General features: G+C 41.3%; 1 pseudogene; it reads right to left on the bottom strand.

Moving 5' to 3' along the window:
• Window positions 1–6,974: 6,974 nt before the first annotated feature.
• Window positions 6,975–11,788, bottom strand: part of LOC123958190 — a 6,154-nt pseudogene continuing 1,340 nt past the window's right edge.

Genomic DNA, 11,788 nt, shown 5'->3' with positions numbered 1-11,788 from the left:
TTTGAGGTGCCAAAGAAAGCACATTTTGTTGTCACAGAAACTGTTGCTCTACATGCACTTTCTCAGTGAGTTTGGACGTGGTAGAGTGATCAGTAGTTAAATAGACTGGTCAATATATATATATTAATTATTTTGATCATTTTTACTATTTAGTATTGTATTTGCCGCTGCTGCTGTTATTCTTTGGTATTAAGGGATAATTCTGGGCCCTATTTTTTCATATCTAAATGACTAATAGTTACAAAAGGTTTTAGAATTGGTCCAGCTGGTTTTTAGTGGATGTACTTTTGACCAAACGTTTAGTTTTAACAGAGTATTTCTACATCGCGGTATTGCCACTTATGCTTAAGTAAAAGATATGAGTAGCCTACTTCTTCAAAACAATAAAATAAAATAAAAATCAAGCATGTATTTTATACTTTTATGCAAAATACAACACTGTTACTTTTTTAAAAAAATATTTCTCTGTGCACTACACTAGACAAACATTTGATGTCAAACCAAAAAAGATAATAAAGGTCGCTCCAGCTCAGGCACTTTCCAGGGACTGAAAGACAAATAAGATAAAGGCCTCATTACCACTGACCAGCTCTGCTGAGACAGACATTACCTGGCTAAACAGATATGCCAGAAGGCAACCTCAGGTCACTCAAAAAGTGTAGGGTCTCTGCTTTGAAGGCAAGTAAAGATCTTCCTGCTGGCTTCATTTCCTTTCCTCTTCACCATGTCGATGAGGCAGCGTGCCATATCTGCACGGGTATTGTTCTCCCTAAGTATCGCGTCTTTCTCCCTGCCATTCAAGACATCTCCCTCAAAGGTCACAAAAGGCTTTACACAACTTTTTCACTTTCAAGGTTCTGAGAAGAATACTATTTCAATGTATTAATGTTTGTGGTGTTTGTGTGTATTTAACTGAATTTATAACATACCAAGGTGATCACTGGGTTAGTGAAAGATCTACTTATGACTTATTCAAACAATTGCAGCTCTTCTAAATACTCATTACATACTCACTAAGTCATACCTCAACTCAATCTCACCAGTACTTTGATAGTCATCTGAAATAAAAAATTGAATAAAAATTAGACATTTGGTTGATTTTGTGTTTTTATGTATTGCATTCACACGAGACACTAATGCATTTAGCTAATTAAGGCTGGTATATATGTAGTGTAAACATACACACAAACATCATAGTATTATTCTATAACCACTGACCTTTTTGAATTGCACAAGTTCACACTGGTCCAGAGTCATGTCGGAGTTGGAAGTTTCTGTCAGGATTGTTAATGAACACTTCACAAAAGTTCACTGCTATCATGTACGAGCTTTAATTTCTGTGAAAGAAATACATAAGGGGCGGAATTAGACTTTGTGCCTGGGTCAATTTTTAAAAATGTGAAAATTCCTACGTTATTTGTCAGATAAGGTAAAGAAATGTGTTGATACTCTAAGACATGGAGCCAAAGAAAAATATACAGGCTAGTTTATCAAAAGCTGCAATTAATGAGAATATATCTATTTGCTTTCTTGCCATAAGTTAAAGATCAATTCCACTCTCACGTCTGTCCAGTAAATTGGATGGTAGTTAGTTTAGCACAAATACTGGTAAACCACTAGCCTTGTTCTGTCCAAGGGTTAATCCTTAGGATTGTCCATATGATTAATCCTTAAAAAAACGCTGTTGAGGTTTTACAGGAGGTTAAATGCTGGGTGATTTCTTTGCAGAGTTCAGTTGACAAGATACAACATTTTAGTCAGTTTTAGTGGTGCTAGTAAGAAGATTGTTATTTTTGGACACAGCCAAGTTAGCTGTAACTCCTTGAAAGAAAGCACATTTCCTAAACGTTGTTTTCTCCCCAAACAAATGTCCTCATTATCTCCCAGGGATACCAGTTTAGCAAGATAACAAGATCAGACCTTTTAAGTCTATCAAATGAATAATTAACAAATGACATCTCTTGGCAATATGATCTTTGAAAAAACTGTTACATTAGATATTAATAGCATGCATATGCATACATTTCTGGACCACAATTCACTCAGATTTAATAGTTGAAAGACAGTTCAAACCATACTTCAGGGCAAATTTCTGCACTTTCCTTATCGGCTGTGAAGATGAAACAGTCACATATTCTGAGGGACTTCTCTGGGTATGGCTTTTGGATCATTTGTATCCACAGGATGACTCACCGTTTTTTTCTGTGGTAAAAAAAAAAAAGGTTACACAAGCCAACATTGTGTTTTGAAGTATGAATTAATATAGTGAGAAGTATATGAGATAACCTGTTGTAGAGCAGGATCATGAGGGATCAGATAAACATATTGTGTGAGGAATGCTTTGATGGTCCTGTAAATTAACACTTTACAGTTCATTTTCACGGGTAAGCTGGCTTTCATCAGGACTCCTTTTGGAGAGAGAAGTGGCTCAGACAGTTTTACATGGGATGGAGTGACCTCATACACTTGTTCCACGGGTCCATGTTCCAATATGTTCAAATATTATATATATTTTTTTATTATATTAAATTTCTGCATACTAAATAATATTGATTCAGTGATGCTTATTAAAATTAAATTCCACTTGTTCTTTACTCAATAAATGTAATTGTGCACAACTTATACTCTGAGTCTAACACAATACATTTTTTGAGTAGATTTCCCTCGAATACTAAACAAAATTACAACTAGTCAACTTGAAATTAACAAAATGCCCATTTTCAGATAGTAGTCCTGAAAAAAAACAAAAAAAACAAATACAACTCCATTACTACAATTCCAGTTCCCTTTATTAGCATCAAAATCTTAAACATCTGTCATTTCTACATTTAACAGACACAAAATAAGGCACATCTTGCATAAAGCTGAACAGACAAAGTAATTAACTGCTTGATCAAATAATTATCCAACAATTTTGATCAATTTGTTTTCATTCTGTTTTGCAATAATATTGAACATTCTCTATTTCCAGATTGTTAATGAGATTTTTTGTTGTTAAGTGATATGAATCTCTTGAGCTACATAAAATTTCCTTTTACTACTCACTTGACTTTGTTTTGTGGGAAAAAGCGACTATGCATAATATTCCATGAGCAGCACTTCTACTTAATATTTACATTTATTCATTTAGCTGACGCTTTATCCAAAGTGACAATTGCTATATGTCAGAGGTCGCATGCCTCTGGAGCAACTAGGGGATAAGTGTCTTGCTCAGGGACACAATGGTGGATGTGTCACAGTGGGGGATTGAACCCTGGTCTCACATTAAAGTCTTACCCATGCGCCATCACCAAAGGGAGCTTTAAATGTGGAATTTTTCAGAATCATAAGCAAATTAAGATAGCTAATAAAGTCCCACACTATGCAAATTGTTAAGTCAGGTAGACGAGGTAATGGAACAATCAGGGTTCAAGGGGGTTCTGTGTCTTTTCGGTGACTTTATAAAACATAACTACTGCTGATGTGGAGCAGACAGGGAGACAGAAGCAGGGAAAAGGCAGGGTGTGTGTGCAGTAGGGCTGACCCGCAATAGTCGAAGATACGAAGGGCGGAGTCTGATTAGAATGTCAGTCCAAGCTTCGCAGCGAAACAAGGATCATGCCACTTCAGCGATGTGGAGGTGCTCAACATCTGATTTTACATAGAACTGCCAGTTTTCTCCCAATAAGTTAATATACAGCCTATTACAATATACATTTCAACGTTTAATGCTGTAAATAAACATGTACAAAGAATAAAACTTTCAATGTTTAAGAGTGCGTAAATAAATCCAAAATTAAAACCCTAACCCTGGATCGTCAGTGCGCATGTGTAGGCGTAGCATGTGTGGTGGCGGAAGAGAGGGGGGAGAGAGAGATAGCGAGAGCGAAAAAAGGGTCTTCAAAAAGCCTCAGTTTAGCTGGAAATTTACAGTGTAAGTTGAATGAATAGTGACTGCAGCTCTGCAGCTTCAAGATTAAGGCGGAGCTACCGTGTGTAACTCCCCCCTCGCAATCGCCGTGCACAAAAACCAGGAGGACTATGTAAATCTTTAGTCGGGGACACCCCTACCCAGAGGAAAAATCTTTTGCTCAGAATAGTCTTTTCTTTAACTCTTGAGAAAACACTAAGATCTCAATAGTATATCTTTTTGAGATCACTCCAATCTGAATTGTTGGAGACAAGGATGTGATGAAGAGAGATTGAGGTTTTGAGACTTAGGTAAGACAGATGGATACTGAATTGAGATTACAATAGGATAAATGAAAGCAAAAGATGAGATCTCATCATTGTATCTTTTTGAGCTCATTAATGTCTTGCTTATTGCTCCTAAAAAACAGTTGGGAGCTCTGGGGAGATGTTTGTGAGCTTGATTGTATTACATTACTGTCTGTGCTTGGAGAACCGTGCTGGAGGCCCTGAGCTGGATTTGAACCCCACTGCCGCTGCGCCATCCAGCTAAAATGAACAATGATAGAATAGAGTAATAATTAGAGTACAATTTTCCTTTACTTTAAAGAGGAGAAATACCATATCCACATTTATAATCCACTTAAAATTCTACTCAGGTAAAAGGTGTAAAAGTATTCCATAGTGAATGTACTTAAGTTTCAAAAGTAAAAGTGCTTATTCTGGATGACAGATACATGTTGTATCATGTTGTAGTTCTTGCGTGCATTCGGTCATTAATGAATTAATCTCTAAACATCATGTCAAAGTATTGGGTGTTCCAATTATGCTGGCTGTGACTTTAACCAATTGGAAAGCATGACATTTGAAAGTGCATTATTTTCAATGTCAAAATTTATTTTATTTTTCTCAGTAACTTGTAACAGATAATTAACAATAAATACAATAAGGATTTGAAATTAAGGGGAGTAAAAGTACAACCCCCGATAAAAAGAAAATACTCAACCTCAACATTTGACGTGAGTAAAGTACTTGAGTAAAACAACCCCTAAGTGGGGTCACTAAGACGAAACTGAGAAATATCTTGGAGCTTTTTTTCTGATCCACATTCTGGAGACCGAAATTACACTTATTTAAGATACTGTAGAGATCTCATCTTTGAACAGAGTAAGACAGAGATGAGTTTTTGCTCCTGAGGCCAATATGAGAAAACTGAGACATATTTGAGAAGAATCATGAGATCCCAGGAGTCATAGCTGAGTTTTCTTTGAGCTCTTTCTCTGAACTCATGGTCCAATGTTCAGGAGACTTAAATAAGACTAGAGATCTCTTGTTTTGATCAGAGTCAGACATAAATTAGATTTTATATGGTTGTTTCTCCTGAGATGAATTTGAGAAGTGGGAGAAAAGGCCTTTGGTCTCATCTTGGTATTAATAGCAGCTTATTTGTGTCTAGGAAAAAAGAAGGAAACATCTATGAGATCTCATCTTGAATTTTGCTTTCCTATGGGTAGTTTGCAGTGAGAGACCAGAGGTAAAAGGGTGTGAGTGAGTGTAGAGAGAAGTCGAGGCAGGTGCAAAGCAGGTGCATTTACAAATAGAAATAATGTCCATGGGGATTAAAATGTGTTTTCACAGGGCGGTATAATATATAAAAAAAAACAAAGATGGTATTTGTGTGGGGGATTGGGGGTCCTCCCAAGAAAATTATGTTTACCAATAAAGAAATATTGGAAATACGTAATTCCACATAATTGTGGAACATTGTTATTACCACATCTGTGAATCTCCCTTCTGTATTACTACAAGCATTTCATTTGTATATCAAAATCCAAAAGAATAATCTCCACATTAACTTAAAAGGACCAACTTTAGTTTGCATCCCTAATTTGCTTTAACGTTACTAACCTCAGCTCCTCCGTAGTCAACACCATCCTCTTTAATTTACCTAAGTATAGGACAGAGCTGTAGCCTGACAACTTAATGCTGATCTTATCCTCCACTAACTTTCACCGTCACTTTCTGCCGCTCTCTCCCTCAAAGTCACTCGTCATTTGAATATCTGTGGTACAATCCGAAAGAGACTTGCGGCAATAACATGAAAGCTGCCTTTTAGTCTTTGTAATCATAATACAGCGAATTATATCTGGACCAGAAAGAACTACACCACCACGGGAGGAAACATTGAGCGCTGCGGGGGCATTTCAATGAGCATTAGAGGTAGCGTTACATGGACTTTGGAAAATAAATACCCGTTTAAAATGATTTAAGACCTAGAACACAAACCTCAGCGAATTTAAGACTTCAAGGTCTTAAATTTTGAAATTTTAGACTTTAAGACCCCGCGGAAACCCTGCAGGACGTCTACCTGACAGGTGCTGTTATCAGAGCAGCTCCTTTAATCTGGAGGTCTCAGAGTGTTTTATTGTCCGAGTGACAGAAAGTGACGGGGAATCTCAGAGGATGAAAATATTCTGGCAATAAAAGTACAGTGTCGGTGTGTCAGATAATAAATGCTTCAGCTTCTCCAGACCAACAAAAGTCTATTCCCAAACGGCTGGAGAAGTGATGCAGGTTAAAACATCTCTCCTTCAGACTGGAAGCTGAGCAGGAAGCTAACAGAACGTCTTTTAGTTCAATTTATAGAAAATAATGAGCAGCTGTGTTTTATTCCAGCCTACCTGTCCAGCTGAGAGAAAAGAGGTGTTCAACTCCGTCCTGAACATAGACTGAACGTCCATGGGGTACCATATTTAGGTCACACATAGCGACTTGTCAATCACAAGGTAGCCCCGCCCTAAAGCCTCCCCTGCTTTCTGGTCTATTTTCCTCTAAATGGGACCATAATTTACTAAATAATCATGCCGTGTTGAAGGAGACTAGCGACTGAGACCATAAATTCATTAGAAAAGTGTTTACTGAGGTAATGAATCAGCTGAGAAATCAGCTGAGAAGTAGCCTCATTTTCTCATAGACTGTTAGAGAGAATGCAGGTTTGAGGCTTCACTTTTCAAACCTGACACAAACCTGCTTCCTGGTTTCACAAATCAGACACATTAAATCTCCATGTGTGTTTTGAAACTGACCAATCAATGAACGAGACGCAGATTCAGGTTGTCCTCACACAGAGCAGCAGATGGAGGTGGGGCTAGGTACTGACGAGCTGCTGGAGGTGCGCTCCTCCTTGTTGTTGGGCCAAAGCGAGGTGAGGAGGCCGGAGCCTTACGGCAAGACTTGGGAGGCTTGGTCTGGGAATCTTTGTACTCCTGCAGGAGGAGGAAGTGATATCAGCCGAGTGAGTGAGTGCAAGCGTACCTCATCTTGTGGATTTCGTCACAGCTGGCCTGAACGTGCTACAGAGCCTGAAGGATCGGGGTCTGAGTGAAGACTGGCAGAGAGACACACAATCAGTTATAAATACCTCCTGAAGCGATCAAAAAGCCTGTGTGTACCGACTGCTGTTCTGCTGTTGCTCAGGCTCAGCCTCAGGTTGTCCATGAGCTCCAGGATCTGTTCCAGGGTGAGCTGAGCCAATTTACTGCTGGAACTGTGAAAACTGAGGACGGAGACATAACCGCTGTTCAACAGGTACCCAGAGACCATCCACCATCCTCTGTCCTATGTCCTCATCCATTCGTCTTCACCTCTGTCCTGTCTGTCCTCACCTCCGTCTCTTGCAGGGCTGGTTGTTCTTGATCAGCTTGGCCTTGATGTGTTCTCCCAGCATGTTGTCCTGATTGGATGCCCACTGTCTCAGGATGCTGGTGGTGAACTGGTCCTCAGGGTGACAGGGACGACTCAGGACCATCTTCACCATCTCCTCACTGGGCCTGGGACACACAGATAGATATTAACGGGGATCCAGGAGTCTCTAAGACGAGTGTCCAGGTGTGTTCCTGTCGTACTTCTCTCTGCGGAGCAGCAGCAGACAGGACAAGGCCTCCGGGTGTTCCAGGAACACAAAGGCAAAAGGAGACTGATCCTACTGGAGGACAGGGACCCTTTCCTGAACACCACTCACCTTTATATTGGTGAGTGGTGTTGTACTGCTCGAAGGTCTCCCAGTCTAGAGACTAAACTGTAGACACGTGAAGATGCCGCGAGGTCCTCTGAGAGTGTCTCACTGAGGATGTTGAGCACAGAGTCCTTCCTGAAGATCACCAGGCTCACCATCATCATGTGGCACGTCAGCTCCTGCAACACAGAGAGGCCTGCTTACTGAACACAACCTGGATCAGAACCAGACTAAAGGTTCTGCAGAGGTGAGTCCTGATCAGCTGTTACCTGTGTGGAGTCGATGACAGCTATGATTATGTTGGGCAGCTGAACGCACTGCAGCGTCTCATCTGGGAACTGAACTGAGATAGAAACATTCAGATTTGGATCTGTGTGCGTCAGTGCAGATGGAGGGGGTGAGTTAGAGCAGCCAGACGTTGTCCTCCTGACACGCCTTCGTGTACCCTTACTGAGGCTGCTTAACGATATCACTATCAATAATTTATTTGGTGACGGTCATTTGGTAAGACCAGATCCAACGGGCATGAGGTAGGCCTGCACAGTATGAGGAAAATATTCAGTGTGCGATAACATTGTTAAATATTTAGATGAATGTAAATGCTCTGGATTTGTCTAGCGCCTTTCTAGTCTTTTCGACCACTCAAAGCTTTTACACTACACTACACTACATCTGCATTCACCATTCACTCACATTTATACACTGAGCCTAAGTGCTCAAACAGAAACTAACATTCATACACTGGCAGAACAGCCGCCAGGGGCAATTCGGGGTTCAGTATCTTGCCCAAGGACACTTTGACATGCAGCCTGCAGTCACCAGGCCAAATTGTAAGGCTGCTGACAGACAGATTTCCATTTAGCTTGTTTTTAAACATTTGGGTAATTGCCAAGTTAACATTAGCTGTGCAAGTAACATAGCCTACAGGATGACAGACTAAGGACAGATGATTTGTCTTAAAGACAGGTGTATTGATAAAGTATTGTCTTTTTACTCGGGAAGGTTTTATTGCACATACTTACAGTAGGACTAATGAGCATAGGTGTTGACAACTCGAGTAGTTTGGAGCAAACTTAACTTCACCGTCTCCTCCGCGACGGCGTGGCATCTCGCTCTGCTGGGCGCTGTGTGTGTAGGAGCCGACAGATAGCAGCAGAGGCTGCAGCCTGATAAACAGTCCTGGGCCGGTTTAAACACATAACGTTCCGTTTCCGTGACATCATTAAACACATTACTTTCTTATTCATCAGATTAGACGCTCGAGACATAACTTTACATTATAGGACTTATTTGAGAAATTTTGGAACCAGGTTCTTGTAAAACCGTGTCTCAATCCCCATCCCTGCTTAGCACTAGCCAAAATGATTAGCATGTTAGCCGTTAGTTAGCTCGTCAGTTAAATAAGTTATAACCAACTGGCCCTGAGTAAACTAAACTAATGCAGTTACTGTCTGTACTAAATTCCATTTAATTTAGAGAACACACTCATTGCATTGTTGGCATTGAACGATGCCAACAATGAATCACCGGGATGAATGACGACATGATAGGCTACGTAATTAATAAGCTGGCATGCGGTGCACCTCCTGCCGTGAAAAAGGATCACGGGTGGAAATATCCAGTTCTGTGTCTTTTCTGCGACTTTATAAAACATAACCTACTGCTTATGGAGAAACTCAGGGGAGAAGACGGGGAGAAAGAGGCGGGAAAAGCCGGTGTGTTTGCAGTGAGAGACCAGAGGTAAAGGTGTGTGAGTGAAGCGAAGCAAGAAGTCGAGGCAGGTGCAAAGCAGGTACATTTAGAAATAAAAATAATGTCCGTGGGGATTAAAACTTGCTTCGCTTTTTTATTATTTATTTTCCAATAAAGAAATATGCAATTCCACATAACATAACATTGTTAACACATCTGTGAATAAGTAGAGTAAGATTATGAATAAACTACACCAAAAAGCTAAACTTGCTAAATAAGTCTACATACAGTAATGAGCATATTGGTTGTGGAGCAGTGGATAAGACACATGCCTTTGGTGTGAGAGACCGCCGTTCAATTTCAACTGTGACACATCCATCAATGTGTCCCTGAGCAAGACATTTAACTCCTAGTTGTTTCTGAGGCGTGCCGCCTTGAACATATCTAGCAATTGTACGTCACTTTGGATAAAAGCATGAGTTAAATGACTAAATGTATTATATAAGTGGAATACACTCCACCTGGTTCACTTTACTGGCCCCACCGCCCTTTCAGCGCTAAGGTCTGCTGACTTTGCTTGGCGAGTATGAGGCAGATGCTGCAGCATTATATTAAAGTAACTTACACCAAAACTTAAGAAGCAGAGACAAAATAACCAGTAACATTGCAGCTTATCAACAAAATTACAATCTTTAATAATTTAGCTCATTTACCCATCCCTAAAATAAACATAACAGTTTGTCAAGACCTATATCACCTATGGCAATGTTTCTTTAACTTAACATTACTGAGACAAGACTGTCAATTTTACATTTACTCATTTGGTAGACGCTTTTATCCAAAGCAACTTACATTTCCTTGAACCGGACTCTTATCCAGTTTTAATCCACTTTTTTCGTTACATTTTTTATATCCTTTTATTTAACTTAACTTTATTTAAGTTTTACGTGGGTTCAGGATTTTAGTCATCCGACATGGATTTTAAGATAGATGACCGTAAAAATGCGATCAACGCTACTGATCGCAACAAAGCTCCGGTGACTATGCAAGCCGAGATAACTCTGCCCCTTGAGGACTGCTCACTCCTTAAGAAAGCGAACAAGAAGATTGCTGACCTTATGGAAGACATCCGACGACTTTCAGAGGAACTCAAAGAGAAAGATTCCCTGCTGACTGGCTTTATGGATGTGGCTTCAGTACAAGCCAAACAGATTGTTTCTCTTAGCACAACCGCTAACATCCAGGACACCGTGTTTTAGGACCCCTCTAGCCTTCCCAGGCTTTCATCCTGCTCGACTCCGAAGCATCAGTCAACCTGGGCTGAAGTGGTGGTCCGTGGCTGCAAGAGAGGCTCGGATGGGGCTGCCTCTCCTCCGGACATCGGCCTCTCCAACCGCTATGCAGCCTTGTCTAACGACACTCCGGTCCATCCAGCGGATGCACCTGCGGCTTCGAGTCTCCCTGATACGGATCTCTTTCGGCGCACAGTGCCTGCCGACACTGTTGCATCTCCTTCACCGACTACATCTCGCACGCTGGGCCGCCGGTCTGCCGCCGGACCTGATCGGCGGCCGTCATCCCGGTCAAAAACCTCCGCTTCCCGACGTAGGATCCTGAAGAAGGCTGTGCTCAGACGCTCCGGAGGCCGTCTCTACCCTGCACCGTCGGGTAGCCCTTCTCTCAGGTCTGTTACTGCTACTCCAACACAACACTCAACAGCTCACACACTCCATCCTCAGTCCGCACGCAGTGTTGAAGCAGATTCTGCTCAGTCCTGCTCTGGAACCACACAACCGGCATCTCCTCGTCCTCTTTTCTCCCCAACCACACTAATAATTGGTGACTCCATAACCAGAAACCTCCGTTTCTTTAACGCTACCACTCGCTGCTTCCCCGGTGCCACCACGGCTGACATTTTAGAAAACCTCCAGGACCTGATGCCGTCGCTCCCGTCCTCCATCACAAGAGTAATAGTCCATGTCGGAACAAATGACACAGCTCTTCAGCAGTCTGAGCTGACAAAATCAGATTTTAACCGTCTTTGTAACTTTTTAAAGCAGTGCGGAAAGTCCGTTTTTATCTCTGGTCCCATTCCCACAGTTGGTCGCGGTGCTGGCCGCTTCAGTAGACTCCTTGGCCTCCTCGACTGGCTCCAGTCCGCCTGCAGGGCTCACCGTGTGTGTTATGTGGATA

This window comes from Micropterus dolomieu, linkage group LG19 (genome assembly GCF_021292245.1).
Source record: "Micropterus dolomieu isolate WLL.071019.BEF.003 ecotype Adirondacks linkage group LG19, ASM2129224v1, whole genome shotgun sequence".
NCBI lineage: Eukaryota > Metazoa > Chordata > Actinopteri > Centrarchiformes > Centrarchidae > Micropterus > Micropterus dolomieu.
The sequence above is the reverse complement of the archived record's forward strand: the minus strand, read 5'-3'. Positions and strand labels throughout refer to the sequence as shown.